This window comes from Rhinolophus sinicus, chromosome 2 (assembly GCF_057876585.1).
Source record: "Rhinolophus sinicus isolate RSI-liver-muscle chromosome 2, RSI-T2T, whole genome shotgun sequence".
Lineage (NCBI taxonomy): Eukaryota > Metazoa > Chordata > Mammalia > Chiroptera > Rhinolophidae > Rhinolophus > Rhinolophus sinicus.
Genome location: NC_142502.1, coordinates 81,803,560 through 81,816,522, shown reverse-complemented (window position 1 = coordinate 81,816,522; position 12,963 = coordinate 81,803,560). Strand labels below are relative to the sequence as shown.

The following is a 12,963-nucleotide window of genomic DNA, read 5'->3' as shown; positions in this document are numbered from 1 at the left end:
TTAAGGAATGCAGGAATCACCAGACCTCAATCACTCCTAAGGCTGTCTTCTGAATTGTGATTCTCACATAGGTTTCATAAGTTAATCCTCTTGGTTTCCCTGTGGTAGTGCCACCATTGTCTGCAACATCTGCTACAGTTTATTCACTCATAACTCATTTCTCTCTTACTGTCAAAAAAACCCAGCTGCCTGCATTTCTGTGACTGTGTTTGCACAAAGCAATTGAAGGAACTGAGGACACCTTTCTTCTTTGTACCCAATGAGTTTATGTCAATGAAATGACTCTCAGGATTTTCTTAACCTCATCCTCACACTCAGAAAAAATCCTAAGGAGATAGACTGGAAAATAATTCACATGACAGTCACAATGCTATACTCCCTTCCTTCCTTCCTTCCTTCCTTCCTTCCTTCCTTCCTTCCTTCCTTCTTCCCTCCCTCCCTCCCTCCCTCCCTCCCTCCCTCCCTTCCTTCCTTCCGTTCTTTCATCATTGAACTAAGATGTTTCATTTATATATTTAGTTTTACATTTTTATTAAATTTATTGGGGTGACATTGGTTAGTCAAATAATATAGGTTTCAAGTGTACATTTCTATAATACAACATCCATATATTGCATTGTTTGTTTACCACCCAGAGTCAGTTCTTTTTCCATCACCATAAATTTGACACTCTTTACTCTCTTGTACCACCCTCTTCCCCCTTAAGCACTAAACTGTTGTCTTTGTCTGTGAGTTTTTGTTTGTTTATTTGTGTTATTTGTTTGTTTGTTTTGCAGTTTTATATCCCACATAGTTCTTGACTTTTTCTGTCTGGCTTATTTTCCTTGGCACGATAATGTCAAGATTCATCCATGTTGTTGCAAGTGGAACTATTTATCTTTTCTTGTGGCCAAGTAATATTCCAGACACACAGACCAATGAAACAGAATTGAGAACCCAGAAATAAACTCACATATATATGAGCAGATAATTTTCAACAAAGGAGCCAAAAACCTGCATTGGAGAAAAGAAAGCCTCTTCAATTAATGATGCTGGAAAAATTGTAAAGCCACATATAAAAGAAAAAAAGTAGATGTCTATCTGTCACCATACAACAAAATTAACTTAAAATGGATCAAAGACCTAAATATAAGACCTGAAACAATTAACTGAATAGAAGAAAGTCTAGGTACCAAACTTATGGACCTTGGGTTCATAGAGGATTTTATGAATTTGACCTCAAAGTCAAAGGAAATAAAAGCAAAAACAAATGAATGGGATTATTTCCAACTAAAAAGTTTCTGCATAACAAAAGGAACCATCGACAAGAAAAAGGGGCAACCAACTGAATGGGAGAAGATATTTGCAAACAACACTTCTGATAAAGGGCTAATATCCAAAATAAAAAGAACTCATACAAAACTCAACAACAAAAAACCAACCAATCCAATTTAAAAATGGGCAGAGAACCTGAACAGACACTTCTCCCAAGAAGACATACAAACAACCAACAGATATATGAAAAAAATGCTCAACATTACTAGCTATTAGGGAAATGCAAATCAAACCCACAATGAGATTCCACCTCACACCAGTTAGAATGGCTATTTTCAACAAGATAAGTAATAACAAGTGTTGGAGAGACTGTAGGGGAAAAAGTAACCCTCATACACTGGTGAGAATGTAAGTCGGTAGAGCGACCATGGAAAACAGTATGGAGGTTCCTGAAAAAATTAAGAATAAAATTACCATATCACCCAGCATTCCCTTTGTTGAATATGTACACAAAAATTCTGAAAACATTTATCTGTAAAGATATATGTACCCCTATGTTTATTGCAGCATTATTCATGGTGGCCAAGACATAGAAACAACCAAAGTGTCCTTACATAGATGATTGGATAAAGAAGATGCAGACCTCCCTTCTTGTCATGAGTATTTTCCTAGGAGATTCTGTCAATATTATAATTTTTTTTTTTTTGGTTAGGGATCCCTAGAAAACTTTATTTTTAACAAGGGCCCCAACAATTCTAGGTTTTGATTAAAAGTACAATTTGGGGAAGCACTTTGAACCTTCATTGTGTATTGCTGACACTAAGATTGTGCGTTATATGTCAGATAACATATACAATAAAATTACAATAAAATTAAATTACAAACCATGTAATTCAACAAAAATTAATGTATTTATATAAAACACATTAATAGATACCTAAATACAATATGGTTTTTAAAATGAAATCATGTGTATATAGTTGTATTCATAAAGGTAAGTACACCTATCAAAAGCTATAAGATTAACAGCAAATCTCAATACAGAGGTATTCCTCTGAATTCCATGTTTCACTGAGCATCAGAAACCACTGATCTTTTAGTCCTTTTCTTGTACATTATTCTGTATCCACATTCTCTGTGTCTGATGGATCCCTGGATTTTATTTCATTTTCTCTGTGACATATCATTGGCTGTTGCTTTGGGAGTTGAACGTCCTTCTGGGTGTCCATTGTTAGTCCCCAGTTAGCATGGAGAAACTCATCACACTCCACCCTTCCCAATTGCAGCTTGTCATTGTCTGTAATTTTTAATGTATTAATTCAAATAGACCCCCTGGGAACAGTGGAATTTTCCCAGGTTTTTTTGTTTCCTATTTCTTACTCTTTCCAGGAGAAAGCTCCCAGATTACTTCCACACACTCTGAAAAAGAATGTGTTCTTATATTTAACTTCCCTCAGTGTAAGGATTGTTATTTTTCTGTTCCCAAAGGTGTTTTCTCAGGACTTCAGGCTGTCCAGCAGTCCATCTAGTCCGCTCTACCTATCTAGTCTATGACCACGAAAGTTGCCTCTGGAATAAATGTAGTGTCTTAATTTGAATATTGAGGAAAATTATTGTATAAGCTACATATACTTGGGACACTTTGTAATTGAGAACTTTTAACATGGAGACCAGTTGCAAACTATCTTAGTAACTTGGGCAAAAGGCAAAAGCAGTCATATGAGGCTGGAAAACTTAAAAAAAGACAAGAAAATTAAGCATATTTTGAGAGTGTGCATTTCTAAGAGGTTTACTTACCTATTTTAAAATCAAATTTAGCAAAAACAAATATTTTATAAGTCCTGTTGGTGTCTGCTTGAGATACTAATAGTCGTGATTAAGAATTTTCCTTATGTTTAAGAAATCTGTTATGTTAATTCTGTACAATTCCAGAGAGAATTTGTGTGGTATAGAGATGGTGTATTGCCAATTATAACTTTATTTTTCTATTTCTAAATATCAATTTGATTGATTTTCCTCCTAGCCCTAAAGTGAGGCAATCAAAGGTTAGCAAGGTGTCGACTCTTACATTGGATGATGTTGTGGTGCCTGAGGTAGGGGTCATTGCCAACATAGTTAACAAAGGTTAACAAAGAGCTTGAAGCTCCAGTCAAGTTTAAACCACGGAATGGAAACACAAAAGGGAAACATGACTAACCATTGCCAGCATTTTGCTTAGCTCACTTTCAAAAGATTAAACTCTGTGCCTCAATATCAGTTCTTCTTTGTGCATACTGTTTGCTTGCCTTGGGATTAGAAGGGAAGAAAAAAAGGAATATACAGCACAATGGAGAAGCGTTCCCAGATTTTTGACTAAACAATGTCCCAGGAGTAATGAAGTGAATCACAGCACGAGACTGGATATAAATACAGATACAGCTCTAGAATCCAAAAATAATTGATTTTGGTCTCCTTGTTCCTTTTTATTTTTTTTCCCCCTAGCCAGTTCTGTTAAGAGTGGGTAAAAGAAAAATACTCTACTAACAGACACATAAAAACATGCTCTACATTGCTAATCATCAGATAAATGCAAATTAAAACCACAATTAATTACCTCACACCTGTTATGATGGCTATTATCGAAAACAAAAAAATGTATATAAGTGTTGGTGAAAATGTGAAAAAAAAAGGAACCCTTTTACACTGCTGGTGAGAATGTAAATTGATGCAGCCACTGCAGTGAGCAGTATGGAAGTTTCTCACAAAATTAAAAATAGAAATACTAAATCACTCAGCAATCCCATTTCTGAATATTTATCCAAAGAAATCCAAAACACTAATTCGAAAAAATATTTGCACCTCTATGATCTGCACTATTTACAATAGCCAAGATATGGAAGCAACCTAAATGTCCATCAAATGATGAATGGATAAAGAAGGTATGGCATATATATATATATATATATATATATATATATATATATATATATATATATATGTATACACACAGAGGGTGCCAAAAATGTATATATATTTTAAGAAAGGAAAAAATCTGTATTAAAATTATAATATTCAATATATACTAATAACAAACGGTGAATACAAGTCACGTTTGACTTCTGCAATTACCAGAGGTGTTCAAAGTGGTTACCATCAACATAATTTTAATAGTTTTTTTCCTTTCTTAAAATTTATATACATTTTTTTGGCTCTCTATGTGTGTGTGTGTATATATATATATATATATATATATATATATATTTATATGTGTTCTTACATTCTTATATATATATATATATATATATGTGTGTGTGTTCTTACATTTATATATATATATATATATATATATATATATATATATATAATAAATAGATTATTACTCAGCAATCAAAAAGAATGAAATCTTGCAAATTGAGACAACATGGGTGGACCAAGAGGGTATTTTGCTAATTGGAATATGTTAGAAAGAGAAAGACAAAGACGGTATGATTTAATTTATATGTGGAATCTAAAAAAATGAAACAAATGAACAAAAAACGAAACAGAAACAGGCTTACACATATAGGAAACAAAGTGGTGTTTTCCAAATGGTGTAGGGTTTGAGCTGGAATAGGTAAACGGGATTATGAAGTACAAACTTCCAGTTATGGGCATGCAATGCACAGCATAGGAAATAGAGTCAATAGTAATGTAGTAACTTTGTATGGTGACAGATGGTAACTAGACTTATTGTGGTGATCATTTCATAATGTGTATAAATATTGAATCACTATGATACACACCTGAAACTAATAGGATATTTTATGCCAATTATACTTCAATTTTAAAAAAGAAAAACAATCTATTTACATTATGTTTAGCAAATGCCAAAACATCTGTTCAAATAAGATTTTTAAGTAATTCCATATGTTTTAACTTCATTGTAAAATATTTCTTTTGTTTTGTTTCCAAGCGTATGATTCACTTTTCTACACAGTATGATAGCTTAATAAATGTTATAGGATAGTGATTCACCTTTGACACACACTATTATAAAGGATGATATAAACTACAAAATTGTCTTTATTAATATTTTATAATTTAATATTTTACAAATATTTATTGAGTTCCTCCTATATGCCAAATATATACAAGGCCTTGGATATACAATAGTGACAAAATAAATCAGTCCCCGACTTCTTAGAATTGTAGTCTAATGTGCAATTTATATGTGTATTTATCCTATAGGGTAATCTGTGGAGGGAAGCAAATTTTGCTATAGGAGCTTAGCCCAGAGAAGCCTAATCTGTATCCGCAGATCAGTCGCAATTTTCAGTATTAAGAAACACACTGTCTGCTGAGGAAAACAATATATAATAAAATTTGAATGAATCCTAGCTTTTCTATAAGATCTTACCATTTACAAGGTGATATTCAAATATGGCTGTAAAGGAAAGGAAAAGATTTGCACAGATATGTAATTATATATTGCTAACCATTAATGATTACTTACTTGTTGATTTTGTTTCTGGATTTATTTTTAGTTGGAATACTGTAATGTTTATAATCGAACATCATACCTCTAACCTCTTGAATATGGTAATTTATTGCCTTCAATTCCACTTACTAAACATTCGTTCAACTCTTCCTATGTGCCAGGCACATACATGTTCAGTGCTGAGGCAACAAATCCAGGTATCCCCGCTTTTGGAAGTTTGTTTTACATCACTTTACTTTAACGAAAGACCTGTATTTGCACCTGTTTTTGCTAACAGAAAAAAAAAAAATCTGAGGCGAATTTTCACTTTTATGAAAAAAGGTGAAAAGAGAAAATAGCACTGAGTTTGTTTTGCGGCAGCCATTATGAGGCAGTGTGCCCCTCCCTCCCCAGCTGCAAGAGTGACTCTGCCAAGCTCCTTCACTGGAAGCACACTCAGCCTCTTAGCATCAAGCGGCCATAGCTTTGACCTGGGTCTGTGAGCATCTGTACTCTATCTCAGTTTATTTTGTACATGCATTAACAAGATGTGTCCTAAGGTAAACACTTCTTTGTTTTATGCCATTTTGGCTTACAAAAGAGAGAATGCATGCTCTACATACTTTCTCATGATAGAGAGGGAAATCCCGTATATCACCTAATATGCATGTGGACTTCTAATTGTCTTCTAAACAATTCTTGGTTTCAGTAATAAATATTTAGTCAATACTAAAACACATGCTAAACTAAGATGTTAATTCTGTCTATTGAGTCAGTGAAAGCAGTCAATTCATAGTACTTGCTACAGTTAGATTTATAGCAAAGAAAAAGACCTATAGTGATAAATTAGGAAAATGTAATTAATTTAGTTTACTTATTTCAATAATAGATTTAGAAATTATTATAGCATCTATAGAATGCCATCTACTTGTTGCTTATAAGCCAATTATTAATGAAATTTACAGTTGAGTGTTGGTATTTTTGCTTATTTATATTCAACTGTGAAAGAGCAACAAAGGTTAAACACAAACATAGACACACACACACACACACACACACACACACACACAGTAATTAACTAATTACTTGAAGACTACCTTATGAAGCTCTTCCTAAACTTCAATATCTCATTGACAGTCTCATAATCTTCGTAACTCTCTTTAAGTCACATAAAGCCTAGTACCAATGCTGAATTTTGGCATTAGAACCCTGTTCTAGTGGTTTAAAGATGACTGGATCTGTGGACATCAAAAAATTAAGCAAGACATTAGAAATTCCATTGCCCTGATAAGATTCTGATTATTTATTTAGCACCTCTGAGAGTTATCGTAGGATGCCCTTCCTTAGGTTGCTGCCTTAATAGAATCCTAAGACGTGAAAACAGAAAATGCCAGTTGTAATGAAGGGATGGGGCTCTTGCTAGCCCAGTAATAAATATAGCGCACATCTCCTCCATTCTTATTCTATCTGCTACAGGAAACAGCTATGGTATGATAGAGCAGTAGATGTGCACTCAATAAGGTTTTTCTTATTCAGTTAGTCAACTTTGATACATGAATTATCCTGACTTGCAAAAATGTTAAAACAGTATAATAGCTATTTTGCCTAGATTACAGGGCTATTGTGAAGATTAAATGAGCTCAGCTATGTGATTGCATGTGGTAATTTGTCAAGTGTAATACAAATGCAAGGTATTGTTATTATTTCTTTTCTCATGGAAACCTCGTCATTGCTTTGTAGCTAATGTTGATTTATATTACATTGTCCACAATCTCAGTACCTGCTCCTCCAAAATTAATGCAGATCCTCTACCAACAAAAGTGTACATTACATTATTTTCACTCATATTATGAATCATATGTATTGATAATAGTGGCTTGGCAATGCAGTAAAATCTGTCAGTCTATATGGTGAGCCATCCTTTACATCTAAGATATGTGCCCGAATCTCCAGGGCTGACATGTACCTTTAAAAAGCCCCAACTTCAGTGTCATCACCACATCTGCTCCCCAGGGGCAGGCACTGTGGAAGAGACTGAAATGATTTGACTTTAGGTCCCTTCTATTCCCTTAGTATGACCAATTGTCAGTCCACAAATAGATGGCAGAAGCGAATTCACTCCATGTATACCTTTGTGTCATCTTTCTTTTGGAATTAGGAGCAGAGGAGTTAAAAATTCAAGATAATTTTGTCTGAGTCTAGTTCATGACATAATACTATGTAAATTACCCAAATTTCAGTTTTTCCAAAACCTTTAGATCCTGTTGAGATTACCTTTCTCTGTCTTAATTTGGGAAAGAGAAGGGCTATCTCACAATTCTTTTCCTCCAATCCACCAGGCAGAGTTGCTCCTCAAAAACAAATGCTCTCTCCTCCAATGCAAGCTAAGCCAGGAGGTCCACACTCATCACTTGGTTCGCTCTCGCTCCTCACCACTTCTTGTAACATGCACATGCACACACATGTCTGTTTCCACCTTTTGGCTGTTATGAATAAGTCTGCTATGAACATTTGTGTGCAAGTTTTTGTGTGGACATATGTCTTCATTTCTCCTGGGTACAAACCAAGGAGTAGAATTGCTGGGTCCTATGGTAACTATATGTTTAATTGTTTGAGGAACTGTCAATCTGTCTTCCAAAGTGGCTGCACCATATTGTATTCCCAAAGCAGTGAGTGAGGGTTGCAATCTCTCCATATCTTTGCCAATAATAGTTATTATCTGACTTTTTTTATTATAGCCACCTTAGTGGATGTGAAGTAGCATCCCCTTGTGATTTTGCTTTACATTTCCTTGATGACTAATGATATCAAAATATCTTTGCATATGCTTATTTACTATGTGCATGTTATCTTTGGATAAATGACTATTTATGTCTTTTATTCATTTTTAATTATTTTGTTTGTCTTTTCATTATTGAGTTATTAGAGTTCTTTGTATATCCTATATACAAGTTCCTTATCAAATATATGATTTGCAAATATTTTTTCTCATTCTGTATGTTGTATTTTAACATTCTTGATGATTCTTGTGACCTTTGAAGCACAAAAGTTTTAATTTTGATGAAGTCCAATTTATCTATTTTTTATTGTTGTTGTTGCTTGTACAGTACTTGTGATGTGATGTCTAGGAATCCTTGCCAATTCCAAGGTCATGTAGATTTATTCCTTTGTGTTTTTTTTAATAAGAGTTTTATAGCTTTAGCTTTTAATTCTTATACATCGCTTTACTTGGGTCTTTAAGAGTAGTTATCTCTTTTATTGTTCAGGTCTTGTCTCAAAAAAAAAAAAATCATGTCTTCAGAAAGGTTTTCACTGACCATTCAATCTAATGTTAACTTTCCTTTCCACATATTTCTCTATCATAATACCATAATGATTTCATTCCTAGCAGCTTTGATAATCAGAAGTTACACTATTTATTTTATATTTGTTTATTTATTCATTCATTCATTTGTTGATTATTTTTGTTCCTTCCTTTCTTTCAGTTATTTATTTACTTACTCGCTTGTTTACTTATTGTGAATTTCTACCCACTAGAATATAATTTCCCAAAATTCTGTGTTACTGCTTGGTTAGTACTGCTATTACTTTTTAGGTGCTCAATAAATAATACACTAACAAATGCCAAGTGATAAAAAGGAAAATTTCTGCCACGTTCCAAATCAGAGACAGGGGAGAATTCCTAGTGAGTCTAATAGTGAGTAGGTGAGTACATGGCTTGTGTTGATATGTTGACATATTTATCTATTAGTCAACTATTCAAATGTTGGATTCTACTTGTATTCACAGTTCAAATTAAGGCATTGGGATCAGTATCCAAACACAACTTTAGGAAAAAGAAATATGTAAGTAGCAAAGATCAAGGTACAATAGGTATTCATTCTCTTAGATTAACTCTCTAAGAGTTAAAAAAAAAAAAAAAAAAAACCACCACAGTTAATTGGAAAGCTAATTTGATATCCAGAAAATGAGGCTGATATTTAAAAATCACCTTGACACTATTGATCTAGTCACAAAAGGTCAACTATTTGAATGTACAAGTGATTTACACAAATTAAGTGCATTTAAATGCATCACAAACTGAAATAATTTTCACATTTTGGTGTGTATACCCCTAGAATTTTAATTTAAAATATAAACTATTTATGAAACTGACCTTTGAATACTAAATCTTTTTTTTTTTTTTTTTTTTTTTTTGAGAACTTTAGAAAGTTTCTACCTTTTGGGAATGTTACTGCAAGTACTTCCCTTTGATCCCCCACAAAATCATACCATTCTGTGAGGACTATCAATCTCCAGGTCCATCATTTGTGACGTTTTGGAATTATTTTTTATTATGTTTTATTGTACCATGCCTGTATATCGCTCCATCCACTATCAATTTATGTATTTTATTTTCCTGATGTTTCCACTACAGTATTTTCAGAATCATTTTTAGCTTTTGAATGCCAGGTGTTTGAAATTAATTCTACCTCCTTGGATAGAATTTGAAGTTCTCTCATGAAATATGCCTAATTTTTGTGTGTGTTAATAAAGGTTAATGACTTTACTATCTGTTTGACTTGCCAGGACCAGTCCTCCTTTGCCCATTCTACGTCTTCAATCTAGAATACATCTTAACTTCCCTCTCTTAATAAACCCCACTTTGATTTTATGGCTTTTGTTAGTTCTGGCCTCCTCAGCCTCAGCCCTTATCAGTTCCACACAGCTAGAATCAGAGATATTTTAATATAAAGGCTCAGTCTCCTTTTCTTCACTATTACAATCCCAAAAAGTGTCAAAATGGAATATCATTAGTTTCAAAATAGTATTAAAAAAATAGGAGACATTTAAGCATGATTTTACGTGGAAAAGAAGGAACTAGAAAAGAAATCAATTTAGCTTACAGGTAAGAAAGAGAAGGATTCAAATCAAAGTATATTCAGGGAGACAGAAGCAATAAAGAAATGGTGTGACGGTAGTGGTAATAGTATTTTAACAGTAATAAGGAGGTAAGATACATTTTTCACTGTGGTAAAAAGAAAGAAGACTGTATGTTTAAATTAAGAGAGACATTGGGGATGTGAGAAAGTTACAGAAACTCTTGTCAAAGTTATAAAGCTTAGAAGCCCTGATGTGAGAAATATACAAAATATTAAAGTGGAGAAGATAATATGTGTCAAGCCAAAATGAGAAATATTTTAAGGTTGGTGTCAGCTTCTGAAGGATCTCCAAAATTAGGCTTGCCACATTGATTATGGACACAGAGAAAACTGTACTTTACTCTTGTAATTGACTCTGTTGGCCTAGAGAAGCTAGGTCATCGTACAAGCCTCAGTGTTCTCATCTGTTGATTGAGTTTTGTGTGGACTGAGTGAGGTAATATATGTGAGGTACTTAGCACAATGTTTGGGACATGGTAGGTACATGTGGATGTTGCTGCCATTATTAATCAGACAATTATCTGAAATGCTGACACTTCCCTGAAACATTTCACAGTTATTTTGATGAGGTCATGAAGAATTCAGCAAACATAATTAAAAATATTTCACAGAAAATATTACCCACCTGACAAGAGATAGACAAATAAAGATACATGCTATAGTTTATAATTTTGCAGTAATACCTGGGTGCCAAAAAAATGTATACAAGTGGATGCTTTGGTCAACATTGCTCAAGCAGTAGTTTGCCATAATCAGAAGGGTCTGGATGCTGATTGTAACCTCTGCAAGCACCTCTTGTAATTTCAGAAGTCAAATGTGACTTCTATTCATCTTTTGTTATCGGTATATATAGAGTATTACAATTTTAATAGTTTACTTTCCTTAAAATGTGTATACATTTTTTTTTGGGCACCCTCTGTATTTAAAAGTGACTCAAGGATTTTCATTCTAATTGCCATTGCCTGACAATTATATGTAAGATCTATTCACTTACAGTATTGTTTGTCAGAGAATATGTTTGTTGAAATTTAGAGAAAATGTTTGTTGAAATGTTTGTTCACATTCTAAGTTGTTTTTTTTAAATAAAAATAAAAAATATGTATGCAGGATATCTTTATGACAAATGGATTATGCACATAATGTCAAGCCAAGGAAGATTAATGAATTTTTAAAATGAATGATTTTGAAATTTTGTTATGTTGAGGCAGTGTGATTCAATAGGCCATGGGCATTACCAACAAGGATATCAAGAAAATAAAATAGTTTATGTCCCAGAGAGAAGAGCACTACAAATTGATAAATATGTTCTGTGAATTATCCAAATGCTGAAAGCATTATGCTTAGGCTCAAAATTAGTTTTAATGTTACCAAAAACTCTGCAGTAAGATGCATCAATTTATTCAAAAAGGATGGAATAAACAGATGTGTCTGACAGAAGAAGGCAGTAGGTATTGAATGGAGAGAACTTGTAACCAGGAGCCTCAATCAGGAAGCCATACCCAAGACTGAAATAATGAATCCTCAAATGTCTAGGAGAAAATTCTTTTTTAACACTTAAAAACACATATATCTCCAACCATTTTTTGTCTATTCTGGACCTAAGAGTCTATCAAAGCTAATGAGGAAATGAATGTGTTCGTCTGTGAGAAATTATAGGATATTTTGAATGATATAGGTTTTCTACTGACAGTAAAGTCGATAATTTTATTACACATGATTACACTCCTTGTGCACCTCTTCATAACCTGTTCACTCGACCTCTCACTCCAGCTACTGCTCCAGCTAATGCCAAAGTCTTACCTAATTTCTTGTAGGGTCAATCTATTAATAACAGCACCTCACCTGAGCCTGCATAGGTCCTCTCACTTCCTGTCCCAGTCTCTTAGGAACACATTTGGAACTCACTGGGGTGTTAGCCAGGGTGGCTACCCTAAACCAATAGGCAATGGAAATAAATTCTGAGACTCCTCAGAAGGTCTTATGAGATTGAGTACCCATCACTCAGGGCATAGGGCACCTCAGTAGACACATGCTATGTTCTTCTGGTTTCTTATCTGTCCGTCACTCTTGCATCTGAAGATTATATTATCTAATAAGCTACACACAAGCTGCTGTCTCAGGCTCTGCTTTGGGGGAACCTAGGTTTAGACAGAGCAGTTTTTTCTTCCTTTGATGTAAGATGTTGTCTTTTTTATTCTTTATCTTTTTCAGAAAATGATTGAAGTTTGTTTGCCCAAGTGGTTGTACATCTCTACCCATTTCATTTGATTGGGCCATTTGTTTAAAAAGGCAAATAATAGAAAATAAAGTTGATTTAAATATATTTTAGAAGGAAAAAACAACAACAACTAG

At 33.7% G+C, this 12,963-nt stretch overlaps 1 pseudogene; it reads right to left on the bottom strand.

Annotated features, from left to right (window-relative positions):
* Positions 1 to 2,322: 2,322 nt before the first annotated feature.
* Positions 2,323 to 2,483, bottom strand: LOC109450877 (DNA-directed RNA polymerases I, II, and III subunit RPABC4 pseudogene; annotated as a pseudogene).
* Positions 2,484 to 12,963: the final 10,480 nt, after the last annotated feature.